Here is a 22,471-nt window from a genome sequence, read left to right on the forward strand (position 1 = left end):
ATTTTACCTCGTTTTCTGAGGTGCAAGTGAACTGAGAGAAGTCAATCAAAGGAGAGGAGCAGAGAGAAAGCAAGACGGAGGACCACCCACGCGGGTCAACCGTATTCAAGTCTTGTCGGGACCGTAGAAGAAATGCCCTGGGATTATCGCTGGGACGCGTGGAGGCTGAATAAGTACTTCCCCATCTCTGGCGGCATAGAGCGAGCACGTTTCGAGCAGGTTCCATGGTGTAATGGTGAGCACTCTGGACTCTGAATCCAGCGATCCGAGTTCAAATCTCGGTGGGACCTTTCTGCTTAGTTAGAAGAAGGGCTTTTTTTTTACTCCTCAGATGGGACGTGCTTTCCCGCTCCCGCGTCCCGGAGAGGCGCGGTCCGCGCGCTGCACGCGGACGTGGAGGGCAGGTGAGGGGACGAGCCCGCGGCGTCCCCGCTGGACCCTGGCGACTCTGCCCGTCGCTGGCCACCGGAGGCCCCGGCCCCGCCGCCCAGGGGCGCAGCGACCGAGCCGGTGGCACCCCCTCGTCGGGTCACCCTGGGTCTCGGGGGCAAAAGGCAGAGGCTGCGCCCACTGACTCCTGCCCCGCGAGAGGGGTTCGCACCGCACGTCCTGTAACTAACTGCGCGCTTGTCCCTGTGAGTAAAGGGTCGCGGTGCGGGGCTGTGACGTCGCTGAGCAGCCAGGGTGACAGCGTCTTAGCTTTCGGGTCGAGGGTTCCAGACCTGGATGGGAAGTACTGTATTGTATTCAGGTGCCCTATTTATTATTCCGAATATCAATGGATCCTATCCCAGTTTATACCCATTTTATTCAGAACTGCTCGCTCCTAAGTCTCCGTTGGACACGAAAAGCTGCTGTTAGGCTAAGATTTGAACCTTCACTCCAGGAAACCTCGTCCTTTCTTTCCAAGCTCAGCCAGAAAGGGGAGCCCCGGCCGCGGATTCCGGCGTCTGAGGAGACTCCAAGTCCCTGACCCACGGCCGCCCGGCCCGGCTCCTCCGGGGCCGAAGGTGAGACGAGCCGGGGCCGCTCCGAGTCCGGGACCGGCGGGCGCCCCTTCGTCCTGCCGCGACTCTGCTCCACCGAGAAGACGCCCCAGGACGTGACCGGATGGAAACACTTTTGTCCTCTACTGCTCGGTAGAAGCGTATGGATGAGGCTTGTGATGGACTTGAATAGCTAATTAAAACGTTCTCTTCCAGGTGCTAAGGAGCATCTCTCTGAGTTTGAGATTTTGGAACTTTCAGAGGTTACGAAGGACCGAACGACACAGGTGTCTTTGGAGGACTTGACGAGAAAGGTGTGAGGCCGGCGAAAAGATCCGAGGAAGGGCAAGAGCAGGAAAGAGGAGAGAATGACACAGAAGGGAGAAAGGGGCTGGAAGGGAGAGGAGCTGGGCGGGCACTGCAGCGGGGGCAGTCGCTGGGTTTGGGCGACCACAGCTCCTCACTCTGGAGCGCTCCCACCCTTTACCGACCTACCCGAGAACCCGGTTCCACCCCAAATCGCCAAGCTGCTTGCCTGGCATTTGTTCTTGCAAAGTTTCCTTCGCCGTTGGGTTTGGAGGGGTGAGGTGGGCTGTGTTGGTTTGCAAGCCAGTGGAAGTCCTGGCGGCTGCCTTGGAGACGACTGGCGGGTAGGGAAACACACAAACTCCACTCTTCCCTTTGCAGGCCGGTCTGCAGGGCCTGGGGTGGGAAACTGGAAAATCAGAGTCTCAATATTTATTTAGAGATAAGGAGATAAATAGCCAAACAGTAGGTTGTGTGAGTTGAAAGTGGTTATCCCTGGAAAAAAAGAAATGTGGGATGGGATCAGGGGACTGCTGTTTCCCATAACAAGTTTTGGGGCATATGTAACTTTGTACCACATGTATGATATTTTTAAAGTTCATTGCTTGTATTTTGAATATAAATTTTTATGTAGTCATATGTATCACTCTTTTAAAATTCTGGGTCTTGTGTCATGTGTAGAAATGTTTTCCACTGTAAAATCATGATTTTTATTTTGTTTACATTGGGGCATTCTTGAAGCAAGGAATTGGACCATTATTCCCCCTTTGATGAGCTGATCACATGAGCTAATACACTTGCAGATCCTCCCAGCCCAGGAGGTTACTGCTGGTCAGAGAGGATTGCTTTACTCTCTCTAGGAGGGTCCACAGCCACTCAAAAGTATCAGTAACTTAAATAAAATCCCACCGAGTCTTTATGCAGTGCTGTGCCCAAAACACAAGAGCTTACACTCAATGATTACATGTTAGTGCCGTGTGCCCAGGCATAGTCTACAAGTTTCACATGGGTTTACTCATTTAATCCTTTCAACAGGCCTATATCATATCATCGTCCTCACTTCCCACATGAGAAAACTGAGGCGTGGAAAGGTTAAGTAACTTGTCTCATCGCTCAGTCAGTGAGCGGGATTTGAAAGCAGGAATTTGAACGGAAGCCCGCCTGGCTCCACAAGATACGCTCCCAATCAAAGAGGAACAAAAATGGTAAAGATGCTTGACAAGAAATTTAAGTCTGTATATTTCTTTTGAAAAAAACACCAAGGAGGAGTCACGTAACGGGCATAAAACTGTCCTAAATATCCTCATGACCCACCTGCCTCCCAAACATCCTTCTTATCCCAACAGCTGCTCCCCGCACATCTCCAACTTAAACACAATTCCTGCCAGAACTAGGTTTTTCCTTCCCCTTATCTTTTCCTCTCACCTACGCCATACTTCTTCCATAGCTATTCTGTTCCTTCACTTCCAGGTCATTCATTTTCTTTAAATTTAAAAATGTTAAATATATATATAAAGAAGTAAATAAGCAGCCATCCATAGTCCCACCTCCTGGAATTAACTGCTGGTAACATCTTTACGTATTTTTCTTCGATTCTATTTTTAAGTTACTCTAATTTTTGCAAAAATTATATATGCTTATTATGTAAAATTCAAATGATGCAGAAAATGCAAATATGTAAAATTTTGAAACATCTGAAATTCAAAAATAACTTCTGTTAAGGTAGGTAAATATTGATGGAGTCATTTTGGTATATCTATATCTATATTTGTTTTTATAAAATTGAGCTCTTATAGATTCTAGTTTTATTTTAAAGTATGCAATTTAACAGTGCATAAAGTTAATGGAAGAAAAAGATACAAAAATGAAGAAATTGCTGAAATTTCAATCAAATTGTTTACCACAAGAGAGAGATTTTTCTAAAAGGACCCTCTAAGGCTAATAATAATAATGATAATAATTAAGACATTAAAATTTGGAATGATTCTTCTTATTACTTTTTAAAATCAAATTTCTTGAGTTGTAATTTGAAAATAATACAATGCATCCATTTCAAGTTTGATGACTTTTGACAGCTGAATGTACCCACGTAACCACTACCCTGTTCAAGAAGGAAGAACATTTCCAGTACTCCAAAATGTCCTCTGCCGTCGATCCCCCTACCACTTCCTGTCCCAGGAAATCAGTGATCTAGTTCCTGTCACTATGGATTAGTTTTGCCTGTTCTAGAAATTCACATAAATGGAACCACAGACTATGTACTCTTTTCATCACTCAGCATGATGTTTTCGGGAGTAATGCATATTGGGGCCCTGTATCAGGAATCTGTTTCATTTCATCAAAGAGTAGTTAGTATTCCTTTGAATGAATATATCACAATTATATCCGTTCACCTCGTGCTGGACATTTGCATTGATGAACAAAGCTGCTATAAACAAGTCCCGTTTGTGGGCATATGTTTCATAAATTCCATATAAAATCTTTTCTTCTTTAATACGAATTTATTTTGTGAATGGATGTTACATCCGCAAATACAAAATGTATTCAAATGTTACAAAAACCTGAAGTACAAGCTTATCTTTGATTGTTTCCTATCAGGACATACTTAATATAAGCCACACACTATGCTAGGTGTGTTATTAGATTATCTCATTTAATCTACACAAGTTCACGAAGTACGTAATATTATTTTCATATGACGCTTGCAAAATCGGCCTAGCAAATCGGAGTTGGCCCAAGCTCCAACAGAAGGCACCAGGACTGAAAAGGAGCCCTCCCCCGGAGCACCCCCCCCCCCGCGCGAGGTTGGGCTCCTAACCCCAGAGGCAACCCAATGTCTTCGTAATAACCTCGCTATGTCTGATAGGCCTGGAAACCAATATCCAAGCAGTTCCTAGTCCCGGTATTTATTGTTCGGCTTCTTTTGGTCAGAAACTCCTCGATCCGGGATCCAGAGCATAATACTGTGGACAACCTTGAGACTAAGGAAATCTGTTAAAAACTCTAAAAACCCGTTCTCTCATCAGTAGGGCATTGAAAGTTAACTTTCGTCTTGGTTCAGCTATTTTATATTTGAGCAGGGAAAACGCCCGCTGCTGGGGAGAAGAGCACTTTTGTTTTTTACTTTCACTTCCAATGATCTACATACTCGACCTGGGTCCTGTGCTTTTCAGTTAGTTTTCTTTGGACCTAGTTTTCTTTAGACCTACCCTTAAGTATCACCCCTTCCCCCACCTCCATCTCCATCTCCACTCGCCCATCTTCACTCCCCCTCTCCCTGACAGCACCCCCACGGGTCGCAGAGGCTTCCGGAGCTGAGCGGATCTAGGAGTGCCGTCCCCGAGGTAGCCACGCGGGGGCGACAGTCTTTTCGTCCATGGTCCTACCTTGACTGTTTGGCCCAGCAGATTGTTTGCCAGGACTTCGTGGATCAGCAGTGACGGTGAAGCAAGGGAATACCACATCCTGGGAAAGGAGTTTGTGAAAAGCCCACAACTGCCAACGCTGGGCCTGGGGTTTTTTCCTAAACTGTAGTTCAATAGGGAAAAAACTAAAACTACTCCTTAGTAAATGAAAAAATGTTATGTACAACTCCTGCGGCTACTTAACGAAAACGGATGTGAAGGTAATTTCTTAACTTGCCAGGCCAGTGAAGCAGGTCTCGTGCAAACTGAAGACTGAAAGAGAACTGCTGTTTTTTGTCTATGCAAGTAAGTAGTGAGAGAAGGACTGCAAAGAAAGGCTAAAGGAAGGAAAAGGAACAGGACTGAGAAATACGAAGAGACTGCTTGAGACGGAAAAAAGGAATGAGTAGGCGGGTACCTACCGAAATCCCCAGCCATGATTGCAAACGATGCAGCTGATCACTTCAGAATATTAGTTCAGAATTACAAAAGCATGGAACCGGTCAGAAGCGCATCTATCTGCTCTTTGGCTTCTCACCACACAAACCGGTAAAAAACCGGTTACGCGGCACCCGGTTATTTTCTTCGGGTCCGTTCGCGGAGCGAACGCTGACGTCCCAGTGTAGACCTAAACTCCAACCACAGTTGCGTTTCACGTCGTTTACACACGAAAAGCGTTCCGCGTACCGCAAAGCACAGCCGTGGTTTCATACGACAGCCCGAATTTTCGCCGCTCAGCGGTGAAAAACTCAGTACACCACATACAGGCGAGTCGCGCGGGCGCCGCTATTTTCAGCGCAGTAACGCTGGCATCGTATTCCAGTGATAACAACCGAAACCCTCACGAGACCAAATCGCGTCTTTAGTAACTCAGCTGCCGGCACTTTACACAACGTACTGCGGGCAGCTAAACCCAAGCGCTGTCTCCAGCCGGGTGGCACTGACGTGTTCACCACGTAAACCAACACCATATCTGACCACAGAAGCAAGTACATCACAGCACCGCCCCGACAATAAAACCCTATAAACCACGGAACTCGGTACACCCCGCACGCAGTTCCATAAATCTGATTTTATACCTCATAAATGTCAGGGGAAAGCGCGAACGCAGTCCCCCACTATCACAAATTTTGCAGTCGAGTTTCCCACATTTGGGGAAATCGCAGGGGTCAGCAAACCCGCAGTGCAATGGGTAAGCCTCGCCCTGGGAAAACCACCTTCGTGATCATGGTATCTCCTCTGCCAGGTAAGTATGAACTGAAGTCGCTTCGGCCCTGACACACCCTCAGACGCCTTATACTGTACACACACGGTCACTTTCCTCCCCGCAGCCCCGAGCCTTCCTGCCCCTTCCAGACAGCTGATCCATGCACTTGCAACCAACAGCCCTCGATTCGCTCCCATACCACGGGAGATCATGTGTCTTTCACCACCAGATCACGAACCAGCAGACCCTGCGCTGAGATATCTACATACGACACGCCCCATCCGTCAAGCCAACGGGAATTACCGCTCCCATCCAGCCCACGCCCCGCCCTACTCCGCGCCTCCCTCCTCCCACGCCGTCCAGCCAAGCCTACCAGAGGGCCGGCGCCCTCTGGGGGAAGTGACGTCGACCGCTCGCTCTTTTCCTCCCACCCGCCCCCACCCGCCCCCACCCGCCCCCACCCGTTGGGGCCGTGCGCGCGTGGCTGGCTGCTTAATCTCTGTCCTGCCGAGCACCTGTCTGGCGGCCTGCTGAAGCCTGAGCACCTTTTGGGAACTGTAACGGCTTTCAATGCGCAGAATAGAGAACATTCAGGAGTCCAGGGGAAACCGGTTCCTTTCAAATCCAGTTGTCTTTGTGATGTACTATTGTGTGTACGTCTAGTAAAACGCATTAACCATTATGACTGGCGGTGAACTCTGTTCCATTCTTGAAAGTTCAATTTCGTTCATCGGAAATTTCATTCCTTTTATTCCCCGTCTTCAGGTGTTGTTTTGACTCTGTCCTTGAACAGATTTTAACACCTATCTGTTACCCTCTGACTTCGGAGTCAAATACCTTCTTTAACACAGGTTCATTTGTTAATTATTTTAGGTCTAAGTAAAAAGAGAGTCTTTCATTTTGAAATGTCACTTTTCCATAAGTTATTGTTTTTCATGTGTGCAGAGAGCATGGCCTAGGGGTCATTAACTTACTGAGCTCACTGGGCAGGATGTGGCTCTCATGCCAGGATTATTTTATTGTTTTGGGGCATATCTCATGCTCTGTTGCATGGTTTAGTTGCTAAGCAGGGCTGCTTGGTTTTGTGGTTGAGCAAACCCGCTTTCTTGAGTGATCATTAACTTTCGGGGGTCTCCCATACTTTTTTCTTTACCAACAAACCCCTGGTGGGATTAACTATTTAATTACCTACTTTGTCCCTTTACTCTGTCCCTATCACTATCATATAAGTTAGTTTCAAGTTACCAAAATTTGGAGAGACTATTTAATAGCCTTTCTTTCTTTTTTAAAAAAATTTTATTTATTTTTGGCTGTGTTGGGTCTTTGTTGTTGTATGCGGGCTTTCTCTAGCTGTGGACAGCGGGGGCTACTCTTCATTGCAGTGCGCGGACTTCTGATTATGGTGGCAAGGGCTCTCGGTTTGCGGGCTTCAGTAGTTGCAGCACTGGGCTCCGTAGTTGTGGCGCATGGGCTCTGTAATTGTGGTGCGCGGGCTCCAGAACGCGTGGGCTCTGTAATTTGTGGCACATGAGCTCTTTCACTGAGGCGCACGAGCTCGGTAGTTGTCGTGTGCAGGCTTAGTTGCCCCATGGCATGTGGGATCCCCTACCAGGCATGAAACCCACATCCCCTGCATTGGAAGGAGGATTCTTTACCACTGGACCACCAGAGAAGTCCCAGATCTGTATTTATTTTTGAAATCTTTTTTTTCACCTTAGGTCAACGAATAATTGTATCATAGCAACCTACGATTGATTCTATCTGACCAGGTGTTTTAAAACTTTTTGAGATTTTTGACAGACTTCCCAAGTATCAAATTCTAACTAAAGTTCTTTTGACCTCCAGCTAACTTTGGGGTGCTTCAAAGGGCACCTGGAACATCCCAAAGAGAGATCCTAAACATACTGGGTTCATTTGATATGTTAAATTACATGGGAAACATTGTCCAAACTCGCTGTTGCCTGTGTCAGCTGGAATCATCAGGCTCTCCCCAATCTTATTGCAGCTGCCAAACAGATAGGAGAAAGGGTTTTAGGTTCTTTTGCTGTCTAGTCTCTCACCTTACTCTATGTCCAAAAAATCCCCTGTGGGAATACTCCCACCTCTAGGCCTTCGGGTCCTGACCCCTCCGTGACATTTTCCATTGCACCCAACTCCAATTCCTGTAGGAGTTCCTTTTTGCACCTCTAGGACCCTCTTCACTCCAGGCCTTGGCAGCCCATACCTTTACAGACTACCTATTGGGCTCGCCACTTCCAAGCAGCCCACATCCTAGGCTTTATAAATGCTCAATCTCAAGGAATACACCCCAACATAGGGAAACTTGTTATAGGACATAAGCTTTATAGACAACAGATCCTCCTCAAGGAGAGTCCTGGCAATGCACTGGCACTGGTTCAAACGTCCCCTATCGGGGACCCCTCACGCAAGGGACTGGGTCGACCTGAGAATTCTGGTTAGGAATTGATGGGAGAGTAGACGACGCTCAAAATCCCGTTAGGTAAGAAGTGTATTCAGAGGACACTCCGACCCGCTTTCAACAGAAGCCTCCTGGTAAAATGTCTCTGGGACGCCAGACTTCATTTCTAGGAGTGCTCTCAGTTGCAGGTTACTCAGCATGGGAGGGTCCTCTTCTAAGCCAGAAGAAATACCTCTGGAATGTATCCTTAAAAACTGGAAAATTTTTTAAATAGATGGGCTGAAAAGGAAAATACTTAAACTCTACCGTAACACGGCCTGGACTTTATATAAGTTGGGGGGGTGGGGGTGGGGATGGAGTTAAATGGCCTGAAAATTTGTCTCTAAATTACAATACCATCTTGCAATTGGATCTTTACTGTCGCAAGATGGGAAAATGGACTGAGATTCCATATATCCAAGCCTTCATAGTCCTTTACCAAAAGCCTGCTCTATGTGACTCCTGTAATCAAAAGCCTGGGGAATCAGAAAGCACTCCTGACGTTTTAGATGATCCCCTTCTAAGCTTCCCCAGCTCCCGGGGGTGGGGGTGGGGCGCGGGGAGCCAAGTTTCCCCTGCTTCTCCGGAGGCACCTACTTCTCCAGATCCTCTGACCAATCCCAAACTCCACCTTCCTATGTCCCTTTATACCCGCTGTTACCCCAGGAGGGAGAGACTAGTCACTCCGGAGTAACTCATAGTGGAACTTCCTATCACCCAGGATCGGGAAAAGGATGCCCTCTTAGGGAAGTGGCAAATGGCAAAGGGACAATCGGAGTACATGTGCCCTTTTCTTTAACCGATTTAGCCCAATGCAAACAGAGAACGGGCCGATTTTCTGAACACCCTAGTAAGTTTGTTGAAGGGTTTCAGGCCCTAACTGTGGCCTTCGATTTAACTTGGAAGGATGTCCAAACAGTCCTATCAACTTTCTGTGCCCGTGAGGAAAAACAGAATTCGGCAGCAGCACAGGGGCACACTGACCAGCTTGCCAAGGACCAGCCTGAACATTTTGTTATGGGTGGAGACACAGTCCCAAATCAGAAGCCTTGTTGGAGTTATAATTCCCGGGAGGGAACAGAAGCCAGGAAACACATGATACAGTGTGTATTAGAAGGGATGAGAAAGTGTATCAAAAAGCCAGATAAGGGCTTCCCTGGTGGCGCAGTTGTTGAGAGTCCGCCTGCCGATGCAGGGGACACGGGTTCGTGCCCCAGTCCGGGAAGATCCCACATGCCGCGGAGCGCCTGGGCCCGTGAGCCGTGGCCGCTGAGCCTGCGCATCCGGAACCTGTGCTCCGCAACGGGAGAGGCCACAACAGTGAGAGGCCCGCGTACCACAAAATAAATAAATAAATAAATAATAATTAATAAAAATAATTTACAGAGAAAGGTAAAATTATGACTCGCGTAGTGATAACAAATGAACCTGTGTTAAAGAAGGTATTTGACTCCGAAGTCAGAGGGTAACAGATAGGTGTTAAAATCTGTTCAAGGACAGAGTCAAAACAACACCTGAAGACGGGGAATAAAAGGAATGAAATTTCCGATGAACGAAATTGAACTTTCAAGAATGGAACAGAGTTCACCGCCAGTCATAATGGTTAATGCGTTTTACTAGACGTACACACAATAGTACATCACAAAGACAACTGGATTTGAAAGGAACCGGTTTCCCCTGGACTCCTGAATGTTCTCTATTCTGCGCATTGAAAGCCGTTACAGTTCCCAAAAGGTGCTCAGGCTTCAGCAGGCCGCCAGACAGGTGCTCGGCAGGACAGAGATTAAGCAGCCAGCCACGCGCGCACGGCCCCAACGGGTGGGGGCGGGTGGGGGCGGGTGGGGGCGGGTGGGAGGAAAAGAGCGAGCGGTCGACGTCACTTCCCCCAGAGGGCGCCGGCCCTCTGGTAGGCTTGGCTGGACGGCGTGGGAGGAGGGAGGCGCGGAGTAGGGCGGGGCGTGGGCTGGATGGGAGCGGTAATTCCCGTTGGCTTGACGGATGGGGCGTGTCGTATGTAGATATCTCAGCGCAGGGTCTGCTGGTTCGTGATCTGGTGGTGAAAGACACATGATCTCCCGTGGTATGGGAGCGAATCAGGGCTGTTGGTTGCAAGTGCATGGATCAGCTGTCTGGAAGGGGCAGGAAGGCTCGGGGCTGCGGGGAGGAAAGTGACCGTGTGTGTACAGTATAAGGCGTCTGAGGGTGTGTCAGGGCCGAAGCGACTTCAGTTCATACTTACCTGGCAGAGGAGATACCATGATCACGAAGGTGGTTTTCCCAGGGCGAGGCTTACCCATTGCACTGCGGGTTTGCTGACCCCTGCGATTTCCCCAAATGTGGGAAACTCGACTGCAAAATTTGTGATAGTGGGGGACTGCGTTCGCGCTTTCCCCTGACATTTATGAGGTATAAAATCAGATTTGTGGAACTGCGTGCGGGGTGTACCGAGTTCCGTGGTTTATAGGGTTTTATTGTCGGGGCGGTGCTGTGATGTACTTGCTTCTGTGGTCAGATATGGTGTTGGTTTACGTGGTGAACACGTCAGTGCCACCCGGCTGGAGACAGCGCTTGGGTTTAGCTGCCCGCAGTACGTTGTGTAAAGTGCCGGCAGCTGAGTTACTAAAGACGCGATTTGGTCTCGTGAGGGTTTCGGTTGTTATCACTGGAATACGATGCCAGCGTTACTGCGCTGAAAATAGCGGCGCCCGCGCGACTCGCCTGTATGTGGTGTACTGAGTTTTTCACCGCTGAGCGGCGAAAATTCGGGCTGTCGTATGAAACCACGGCTGTGCTTTGCGGTACGCGGAACGCTTTTCGTGTGTAAACGACGTGAAACGCAACTGTGGTTGGAGTTTAGGTCTACACTGGGACGTCAGCGTTCGCTCCGCGAACGGACCCGAAGAAAATAACCGGGTGCCGCGTAACCGGTTTTTTACCGGTTTGTGTGGTGAGAAGCCAAAGAGCAGATAGATGCGCTTCTGACCGGTTCCATGCTTTTGTAATTCTGAACTAATATTCTGAAGTGATCAGCTGCATCGTTTGCAATCATGGCTGGGGATTTCGGTAGGTACCCGCCTACTCATTCCTTTTTTCCGTCTCAAGCAGTCTCTTCGTATTTCTCAGTCCTGTTCCTTTTCCTTCCTTTAGCCTTTCTTTGCAGTCCTTCTCTCACTACTTACTTGCATAGACAAAAAACAGCAGTTCTCTTTCAGTCTTCAGTTTGCACGAGACCTGCTTCACTGGCCTGGCAAGTTAAGAAATTACCTTCACATCCGTTTTCGTTAAGTAGCCGCAGGAGTTGTACATAACATTTTTTCATTTACTAAGGAGTAGTTTTAGTTTTTTCCCTATTGAACTACAGTTTAGGAAAAAACCCCAGGCCCAGCGTTGGCAGTTGTGGGCTTTTCACAAACTCCTTTCCCAGGATGTGGTATTCCCTTGCTTCACCGTCACTGCTGATCCACGAAGTCCTGGCAAACAATCTGCTGGGCCAAACAGTCAAGGTAGGACCATGGACGAAAAGACTGTCGCCCCCGCGTGGCTACCTCGGGGACGGCACTCCTAGATCCGCTCAGCTCCGGAAGCCTCTGCGACCCGTGGGGGTGCTGTCAGGGAGAGGGGGAGTGAAGATGGGCGAGTGGAGATGGAGATGGAGGTGGGGGAAGGGGTGATACTTAAGGGTAGGTCTAAAGAAAACTAGGTCCAAAGAAAACTAACTGAAAAGCACAGGACCCAGGTCGAGTATGTAGATCATTGGAAGTGAAAGTAAAAAACAAAAGTGCTCTTCTCCCCAGCAGCGGGCGTTTTCCCTGCTCAAATATAAAATAGCTGAACCAAGACGAAAGTTAACTTTCAATGCCCTACTGATGAGAGAACGGGTTTTTAGAGTTTTTAACAGATTTCCTTAGTCTCAAGGTTGTCCACAGTATTATGCTCTGGATCCCGGATCGAGGAGTTTCTGACCAAAAGAAGCCGAACAATAAATACCGGGACTAGGAACTGCTTGGATATTGGTTTCCAGGCCTATCAGACATAGCGAGGTTATTACGAAGACATTGGGTTGCCTCTGGGGTTAGGAGCCCAACCTCGCGCGGGGGGGGGGGTGCTCCGGGGGAGGGCTCCTTTTCAGTCCTGGTGCCTTCTGTTGGAGCTTGGGCCAACTCCGATTTGCTAGGCCGATTTTGCAAGCGTCATATGAAAATAATATTACGTACTTCGTGAACTTGTGTAGATTAAATGAGATAATCTAATAACACACCTAGCATAGTGTGTGGCTTATATTAAGTATGTCCTGATAGGAAACAATCAAAGATAAGCTTGTACTTCAGGTTTTTGTAACATTTGAATACATTTTGTATTTGCGGATGTAACATCCATTCACAAAATAAATTCGTATTAAAGAAGAAAAGATTTTATATGGAATTTATGAAACATATGCCCACAAACGGGACTTGTTTATAGCAGCTTTGTTCATCAATGCAAATGTCCAGCACGAGGTGAACGGATATAATTGTGATATATTCATTCAAAGGAATACTAACTACTCTTTGATGAAATGAAACAGATTCCTGATACAGGGCCCCAATATGCATTACTCCCGAAAACATCATGCTGAGTGATGAAAAGAGTACATAGTCTGTGGTTCCATTTATGTGAATTTCTAGAACAGGCAAAACTAATCCATAGTGACAGGAACTAGATCACTGATTTCCTGGGACAGGAAGTGGTAGGGGGATCGACGGCAGAGGACATTTTGGAGTACTGGAAATGTTCTTCCTTCTTGAACAGGGTAGTGGTTACGTGGGTACATTCAGCTGTCAAAAGTCATCAAACTTGAAATGGATGCATTGTATTATTTTCAAATTACAACTCAAGAAATTTGATTTTAAAAAGTAATAAGAAGAATCATTCCAAATTTTAATGTCTTAATTATTATCATTATTATTATTAGCCTTAGAGGGTCCTTTTAGAAAAATCTCTCTCTTGTGGTAAACAATTTGATTGAAATTTCAGCAATTTCTTCATTTTTGTATCTTTTTCTTCCATTAACTTTATGCACTGTTAAATTGCATACTTTAAAATAAAACTAGAATCTATAAGAGCTCAATTTTATAAAAACAAATATAGATATAGATATACCAAAATGACTCCATCAATATTTACCTACCTTAACAGAAGTTATTTTTGAATTTCAGATGTTTCAAAATTTTACATATTTGCATTTTCTGCATCATTTGAATTTTACATAATAAGCATATATAATTTTTGCAAAAATTAGAGTAACTTAAAAATAGAATCGAAGAAAAATACGTAAAGATGTTACCAGCAGTTAATTCCAGGAGGTGGGACTATGGATGGCTGCTTATTTACTTCTTTATATATATATTTAACATTTTTAAATTTAAAGAAAATGAATGACCTGGAAGTGAAGGAACAGAATAGCTATGGAAGAAGTATGGCGTAGGTGAGAGGAAAAGATAAGGGGAAGGAAAAACCTAGTTCTGGCAGGAATTGTGTTTAAGTTGGAGATGTGCGGGGAGCAGCTGTTGGGATAAGAAGGATGTTTGGGAGGCAGGTGGGTCATGAGGATATTTAGGACAGTTTTATGCCCGTTACGTGACTCCTCCTTGGTGTTTTTTTCAAAAGAAATATACAGACTTAAATTTCTTGTCAAGCATCTTTACCATTTTTGTTCCTCTTTGATTGGGAGCGTATCTTGTGGAGCCAGGCGGGCTTCCGTTCAAATTCCTGCTTTCAAATCCCGCTCACTGACTGAGCGATGAGACAAGTTACTTAACCTTTCCACGCCTCAGTTTTCTCATGTGGGAAGTGAGGACGATGATATGATATAGGCCTGTTGAAAGGATTAAATGAGTAAACCCATGTGAAACTTGTAGACTATGCCTGGGCACACGGCACTAACATGTAATCATTGAGTGTAAGCTCTTGTGTTTTGGGCACAGCACTGCATAAAGACTCGGTGGGATTTTATTTAAGTTACTGATACTTTTGAGTGGCTGTGGACCCTCCTAGAGAGAGTAAAGCAATCCTCTCTGACCAGCAGTAACCTCCTGGGCTGGGAGGATCTGCAAGTGTATTAGCTCATGTGATCAGCTCATCAAAGGGGGAATAATGGTCCAATTCCTTGCTTCAAGAATGCCCCAATGTAAACAAAATAAAAATCATGATTTTACAGTGGAAAACATTTCTACACATGACACAAGACCCAGAATTTTAAAAGAGTGATACATATGACTACATAAAAATTTATATTCAAAATACAAGCAATGAACTTTAAAAATATCATACATGTGGTACAAAGTTACATATGCCCCAAAACTTGTTATGGGAAACAGCAGTCCCCTGATCCCATCCCACATTTCTTTTTTTCCAGGGATAACCACTTTCAACTCACACAACCTACTGTTTGGCTATTTATCTCCTTATCTCTAAATAAATATTGAGACTCTGATTTTCCAGTTTCCCACCCCAGGCCCTGCAGACCGGCCTGCAAAGGGAAGAGTGGAGTTTGTGTGTTTCCCTACCCGCCAGTCGTCTCCAAGGCAGCCGCCAGGACTTCCACTGGCTTGCAAACCAACACAGCCCACCTCACCCCTCCAAACCCAACGGCGAAGGAAACTTTGCAAGAACAAATGCCAGGCAAGCAGCTTGGCGATTTGGGGTGGAACCGGGTTCTCGGGTAGGTCGGTAAAGGGTGGGAGCGCTCCAGAGTGAGGAGCTGTGGTCGCCCAAACCCAGCGACTGCCCCCGCTGCAGTGCCCGCCCAGCTCCTCTCCCTTCCAGCCCCTTTCTCCCTTCTGTGTCATTCTCTCCTCTTTCCTGCTCTTGCCCTTCCTCGGATCTTTTCGCCGGCCTCACACCTTTCTCGTCAAGTCCTCCAAAGACACCTGTGTCGTTCGGTCCTTCGTAACCTCTGAAAGTTCCAAAATCTCAAACTCAGAGAGATGCTCCTTAGCACCTGGAAGAGAACGTTTTAATTAGCTATTCAAGTCCATCACAAGCCTCATCCATACGCTTCTACCGAGCAGTAGAGGACAAAAGTGTTTCCATCCGGTCACGTCCTGGGGCGTCTTCTCGGTGGAGCAGAGTCGCGGCAGGACGAAGGGGCGCCCGCCGGTCCCGGACTCGGAGCGGCCCCGGCTCGTCTCACCTTCGGCCCCGGAGGAGCCGGGCCGGGCGGCCGTGGGTCAGGGACTTGGAGTCTCCTCAGACGCCGGAATCCGCGGCCGGGGCTCCCCTTTCTGGCTGAGCTTGGAAAGAAAGGACGAGGTTTCCTGGAGTGAAGGTTCAAATCTTAGCCTAACAGCAGCTTTTCGTGTCCAACGGAGACTTAGGAGCGAGCAGTTCTGAATAAAATGGGTATAAACTGGGATAGGATCCATTGATATTCGGAATAATAAATAGGGCACCTGAATACAATACAGTACTTCCCATCCAGGTCTGGAACCCTCGACCCGAAAGCTAAGACGCTGTCACCCTGGCTGCTCAGCGACGTCACAGCCCCGCACCGCGACCCTTTACTCACAGGGACAAGCGCGCAGTTAGTTACAGGACGTGCGGTGCGAACCCCTCTCGCGGGGCAGGAGTCAGTGGGCGCAGCCTCTGCCTTTTGCCCCCGAGACCCAGGGTGACCCGACGAGGGGGTGCCACCGGCTCGGTCGCTGCGCCCCTGGGCGGCGGGGCCGGGGCCTCCGGTGGCCAGCGACGGGCAGAGTCGCCAGGGTCCAGCGGGGACGCCGCGGGCTCGTCCCCTCACCTGCCCTCCACGTCCGCGTGCAGCGCGCGGACCGCGCCTCTCCGGGACGCGGGAGCGGGAAAGCACGTCCCATCTGAGGAGTAAAAAAAAAGCCCTTCTTCTAACTAAGCAGAAAGGTCCCACCGAGATTTGAACTCGGATCGCTGGATTCAGAGTCCAGAGTGCTCACCATTACACCATGGAACCTGCTCGAAACGTGCTCGCTCTATGCCGCCAGAGATGGGGAAGTACTTATTCAGCCTCCACGCGTCCCAGCGATAATCCCAGGGCATTTCTTCTACGGTCCCGACAAGACTTGAATACGGTTGACCCGCGTGGGTGGTCCTCCGTCTTGCTTTCTCTCTGCTCCTCTCCTTTGATTGACTTCTCTCAGTTCACTTGCACCTCAGAAAACGAGGTAAAATCCACTTTGGGCTTCGGGCCAGGGAAAAGCCCCTGAAAGTCTCCATCATAAACCACATATTCTGCCTCACTTTGCCAGAGTGTCCCATCCTGAGGTAAAATTTCTGCAGATAATAGTGTTACTTTTCTTCGCCTTCACACTTTTCCCATTGCCCAGAGAGGGCAGACGATTGTCAGGGCAGGACTTGGGACTTCCTGGGTCCCTTGGCTACACAGCACCGATGACACTCCAAAGCTGCCACCACCTCCTACGTGTAATATATAAAGTGTGTCCGCAGTGGAGTGGGCATGGGAGGCAGGAGACCTCTCCTTTTCTTCTTCATACACTTCTGATGAAGGGGGGCTAAGTTTTTCTTACAACCACTGTAGATTCGTTAGATTTACCGCGCAAGTGAAAATTAACGTTTACACCAAACACTGAGACAAACCAGGCCATACTCACCTGGGGTGACTCAAAATCAACGACATGCTGTGGAGGCCACAAGGCAGCGCTCTGACACTTCGGCAGTCACAGACTCTTTCCTCACAGCGTGGGCAAGTCAGTTTCATTCCAATTTCTTAATATATCATGACCCAGAAGTTGCACGGCTTAAAAGAAGTGTACACATACCCAGGTACCCAAGAGCACTCATTGCTGGGTCATAGAGCACGTGCCTCCGAGTTGTCTGACAGTGTATACAGTATTTATGTACACAAAATACCACCACACTAAATATTCACATGTGTAATAGGTATAAATCCACACTATGTCTCAAAATAATAATCTGCGTTATTTCATTTCCCCTTTACTTCTTCATTTTCTCCCAAAGCCATTTCACCCCTTATCCAATACACAGAACAGAAAAATTCGCATTAAAAGAAAAGAGCTGTCGGCCAAAAAACAGAGTCAGTAAGATGCCCAGTGTTGCTGGGAGACGTCCCAGGGACTGGACAAGAGTTGACTCAAGGAGGAAGGAGGCCCTTGTTACCAGAAGGAAGTTCACAGCACCGGGCTGAGGAGAAGATGAAACTTCCTTCTGGAAAATCAAGAAGCTGAGCAGCAACAAACAACACGAAGCGCTCCTCCAGGAGAACTTCAAGGTCAGTCAAGGTTTATGAGTGCAAGGACCACAAGGGGTCTCTGGCTGATACAGGAAGAAAAGAAATCCGTGGAAAGGACGTTGAGGGATCACAGAATGGCCGGGAAACTCGGAGCGTCCTGCTGAGTGCCAGACCCTGTTCTGGGCGTGGGGACGCAGGGGCGACCATCACGGCGACTGCTGCCGTTGTGGAAATCGCGTGACGGACACAGGAAACCAAAACACCACACCGGCCCCCGGAGGCCTCTCGGGAGGGTGGGCAAAGTCACATTCATTGGGTGTCGGCGAGGAAACCGGAAGAGCCGTCATGGATGCCCACCGGGAGTTCAGCTATCCTTGGACCCCATTCGGTTCAGGCCCGGAGGGTCCCGGCCCGGGCTCCGGGTGTCTCCGGGGGCGCTGGCGTCTGAGGCGAGTGAGGGGCAAGGCGGGGTCAGGCCATTCTGCTGCCCTTTTAGTTTCGGATAAGGCACCTGAGGCACCAGTTTCAAACAGGATAAAGAACATCATTCATCGCTGTAAACTTTCCGTTTTCCGAGGCTTTCGAACGGGCACCGTTCTCCTGCGGGACAGGCGGCACATCCTGGGAATTATTAAGTGTCTACTGCAAAGAGAGTCCAGAAAAGGCATGTGCTGTTGTCTCTGTGGCGCAATCGGTTAGCGCGTTCGGCTGTTAACCGAAAGGTTGGTGGTTCGAGCCCACCCAGGGACGGTGGGAGAGTTTTCTTTTCTTCTTTTTCCCCAGAACCCATCCAGGGTTTTCGGTGCTGAATACCATTCCAGGTGTTCCATGCTGATTATTACCTGCACATCTGCTCCCACAAAGTTTACCGAACTGTGTTCGGGGTCATGTCCACCTCACCACTGCTGCCAGTCGTGGGCCACCCCGACTTCCCAGCTCTATTGTCTATCGTCTCTACTGGACTCCATACTTGCCTAACTCACGACCTCCTGAAAGAGATCAAGGAAGCCACGGTCTGGTGGGATAAAGTCTTTATTCTGCCAAGTCTGTAGACTTGGAGAAGAAAGTTATATGTTGTGTGCCTCAAATTTTTCATCTCTGAACGTTAGCACTTGTTCTGTGAATGATGTTATAAGTGAGCTCATCATCATAATTCTCCACTGCATTGTTTCTGATAAAGGGCTTTCTTCCATGGTTGTGTATTGCTTGCTTTCATGGTTTCACGATGACGAATATGCTGCAACCATCATTATCGTACACACACCTCTGACCACTCGTGCAGGTGTTTCCATAGCTTAGAGAACTGGAAGTGCAAGTGCTACCTTTAGTGTTTCTATGCTTCTAATGTTGGTAAATCCTTCAAATTTTCCTTCCACAGAAGTGGGACTGAATCATATTCCAGTTTATTTTCCAGTCTTTCAATGTCCCTTTCTTCATTTACTTGCCAACTCAGCAATCTTTGTATACATCTCTGTATGATAGTCTAACTAATAAAGGGAGCAGTGCCCTCCCGACATAACTAAGGGGAAGGACAACAGAGGGACATCGTGGGCATTACACAGAGATATTCTATTGCATATGTTCGAAAGCTCAATATTGAATATTTTTAAAATCCTCCAAGAACTGAAATTATTTTCTCTGCTGACCTAGTCAACAGGGTCCAGAGAAGACTGCCCAGAATGACCTCTTTGATAACGTCCTGCAAAGCAACTCATCCAAAGAGAAGAATCTCGCTGATCCCAGAGATTTTTTCCTTCTCCCCTTTTCTCTTTTATTTATAAATTTTGGTTATACATTTAATTTGATGAAAACAATCAAATGCCTGTCCTTCCTCGTATAAAATGGGGAATTAGCATGGGAATAAGTGTTTCAGTGTTACTCCTTGTCAGTTTTTTATTTGTTTCTTTGTTTCTGTGTTTTTTGGCTGTGACTATAAAAATTAGCCCATCTAAGACACATAGTGGGAGCCAACAGAATCCTGCCCCCCCACAGGTTCCTGCTTCAGACCTGGACCCTTAGAGTTATTAGCTCATGTTTGCTCTGTTCTGTTAAATCTCATGTGCAGAAATTGAGCATTTTGGCTTTTTCATGCTGTGTGGTTTCTGGACATGGATTTTCTCTGTCTCTCCCTCTCATTTGTGCATCACTAATTTCTCCTCTCAGTGCAGGATTCTGGTTTTAATTTTAGGAAGTGAACTTCTGGGGATAATCCCTGTTTGGTGGTGGTTTACAGGGATCTATTCCCCGTTAGGTAGAAGATGACAGCTAATCTGGACCATGAGCCTTTTTTGTCTGATGCTTGTCCTGAGGATTCTGGTATTTCCTGGTATGTGACACCGCAGCAGTGAGAAGCTGTCCACCTCTTGTCTTTCCACTATTTGGTAAAAACCGCGTGGGCCAAGGCAATCCTTGTCAAGAACTGCAAATGTGTAGTAGCTACAATAAGGATGATCTTAATATGCAATGGTTCCCTCAAAGGGAGCTCCACAGTAATAAGGGGATTAATACAGGAAGAATATTGAATTTTTAGCATGGAATACGCAGCTTTCTTTCATTGGTATACTCAAGTCTCTGAATAACTGAAAAAATTCAAACAAATGTCCTTTAGGGATTGCTTACATCAGACTACAGAAAGCAGAGGAAAGACACATCATTACAAACAAGCAACCAAGTCAGCAACATGAGCACTTGTGGCAACCCTACAAGTCAAGATTTAAACCTTCCAGAACTGTAAGCCAGTTCAGTCCTTAATACAGATGGATGAGGAGCAATGACGTCATGCACACATACATACCCTGGAGACTCAAAAGCATATCACAGAAGTACTCCGATTTTAATTAATGAGCTTCCTTCAAGGACCTGATGTGGCTGACTTATTTCATTTTGTTTCCCTCACTGTCAGTTGCTGTTAATACATATCGTTGCCTCTGCTTTCACCTTAAATAATGCGCACTACTTTGATAAATTTTTTTCCCTTTAAATATATTTTCTCAGAAAGAAAACAATATTCTTTCTATTCCTTGGGATAGAATAGACAAATTGGGCCTCTAAAAGTTTAAATAAATTAAAAATTAATTTCCCAATTAATTTCAGAAAAGTAATAATCACTTATGTAAATATAAAATAAGAAAATTAAGAATTTCTGGGAAAAATGCATTAGTACTTATGCTTTTAATGTGGTATTTATATGAGGAAAAATTTTGTTGTTGAATTGGTGACAAGGAACTATAACAGATTTAGCTGTAGATTAAATTAATAGTCTTGATTACTGGGAAGAACAGTGAGAAATGAAATGAAATTGATTACAAAGACGACCCTTAATACTTTTAGGCAATTTAAATAATTTATACATTTTATATATAATGACATTTAAAATGTTTATGTCATGTGGTGTGTTTTTATCGAGGTTACCCAGAAAACTTAGATTGGTTTAATAATTTTGGTCTAAAAATGACTATATATATTTTTTCAGATTATCTTATAATGTACAAAATAATGGTTGTATAATATTCTGGTATGTAAGTCTTGGCTTTATTTTCGCTTGAACATCTGAGTGAAGTTGGACTTCTTAAATTCCTTATACTGGTTGTACCAGTTAAATAAGGAAACATATTCAGGAAGATTTCAATGTCATTGAAAAAATCATTTAAATTTATGTGTTGAAGTATATTAAATATATTAGCCAAGTACATTAAATATACTAATATCTTTAAAGAGGAATGAATACTTGTAATTCTAGAAACACACGGCTCAATTATTCTGCTTACAATTTCTGGTAAATATTTTTAGGTGTCATCTAATATGTGATTCCATATATACGAATATATGATTCCAACATTCTCATGTTCCATCATGTGTCAGCTTAAATTACAAATTCAACATCTAGAGTTAACTTTAAATCTTTGACTAACATTAAATTGATTTAATTAACGAATCATCTTTGGTTGCCTGCAAATTCTCTCTGTCTTTGTCCTTCCCGTTTGCCCTGACTTCCTAATAGGTTGGCTGACAACAGCGCTTTCGTTGCGGAATGCTGTTGTTTTCTGGGTTCACATATATTTCTATATTTTGTAGGTTTCTGGCTGGTGCTGTGGCTATTCTTATGTGTTCGCTTGACAAAAGTTCAGTAGCGTGGCTTGTGTTTTCACTGCTCTGACACGGCAGAATCATAACCTTAATGCTGCGCACTGCACAGCCTCTGAAACCTTCTCAATCGCCTCCTTGCTTCTCGTTACACATTCATTTTTGCATGGCCCTTGCTTTTTATCACAGCAAGCACCAAAATCCAGCTTTGCACAGAAATGATATCATTGAAAAGATTGTAGGAGAATCTAATGTTGGCAGATTTTACTATGTAAATTACACCTCAATAAAGCTTACTTTTAACAAAAATGGACAAACAAAACCAAATGTTGACAGGATGGAGAGCACAGGAAATTCTTATTCATTTCTGGAAAGGGTAAAAAAAAGTTCAACAGGTTGGAAAAAACTTTGGCAGCATCAACGGACAGTCATACATACACAGTTATATGCTGTGGCCCAGAAATCGTACTTTTAGCTGTGCTACACCTTTGACCTGTGCTCTCCAATATGATAGGTACAAGCCACATGTAGCTACTGAACTCTTGAAAGTTGCTAGGGCCACAGGTTGTAATGATAATATTATGATGTAGTAAGTCTCCTAAAGCATTAAAATAGATTAAACTAGAAAAATCAAAATTCCTTCTGACAGGTTTGAAACTAATAAAAGGAAACGTCACTAAAATGAAGTCGGGAGGCCAGAAGTGGGAGCTCTCATGGGGTACCACTCAAGTCCAAAGACAGGAAGTATCGTCAATTACAGACCCAGACAGAAGAAGCATCAATAGGAAAGAATCATCGATTACAGGC

The 22,471-nt window shown here is 46.1% G+C and overlaps 5 non-coding genes across 5 annotated transcripts; 3 read left to right on the plus strand and 2 right to left on the minus strand.

The window, feature by feature from the left end:
* Positions 1–218: 218 nt before the first annotated feature.
* TRNAQ-CUG (transfer RNA glutamine (anticodon CUG)) lies at positions 219–290 on the plus strand. Its single transcript has one exon. It is a non-coding gene; the product is annotated as a tRNA-Gln (tRNA).
* A 5,496-nt stretch (positions 291–5,786) lies between these two features.
* Positions 5,787–5,950, minus strand: LOC132516492 (U1 spliceosomal RNA). Its single transcript, XR_009539327.1, has one exon. It is a non-coding gene; the product is annotated as a U1 spliceosomal RNA (small nuclear RNA).
* Positions 5,951–10,592: 4,642 nt separating this feature from the next.
* On the plus strand, positions 10,593–10,756 carry LOC132516504 (U1 spliceosomal RNA). The gene has a single exon (XR_009539338.1). It is a non-coding gene; the product is annotated as a U1 spliceosomal RNA (small nuclear RNA).
* A 5,496-nt stretch (positions 10,757–16,252) lies between these two features.
* On the minus strand, positions 16,253–16,324 carry TRNAQ-CUG (transfer RNA glutamine (anticodon CUG)). The gene has a single exon. It is a non-coding gene; the product is annotated as a tRNA-Gln (tRNA).
* Positions 16,325–18,257: 1,933 nt separating this feature from the next.
* TRNAN-GUU (transfer RNA asparagine (anticodon GUU)) lies at positions 18,258–18,331 on the plus strand. The gene has a single exon. It is a non-coding gene; the product is annotated as a tRNA-Asn (tRNA).
* Positions 18,332–22,471: the final 4,140 nt, after the last annotated feature.

Source organism: Lagenorhynchus albirostris, chromosome 2 (genome assembly GCF_949774975.1).
Source record: "Lagenorhynchus albirostris chromosome 2, mLagAlb1.1, whole genome shotgun sequence".
Taxonomy (NCBI): Eukaryota; Metazoa; Chordata; class Mammalia; order Artiodactyla; family Delphinidae; genus Lagenorhynchus; species Lagenorhynchus albirostris.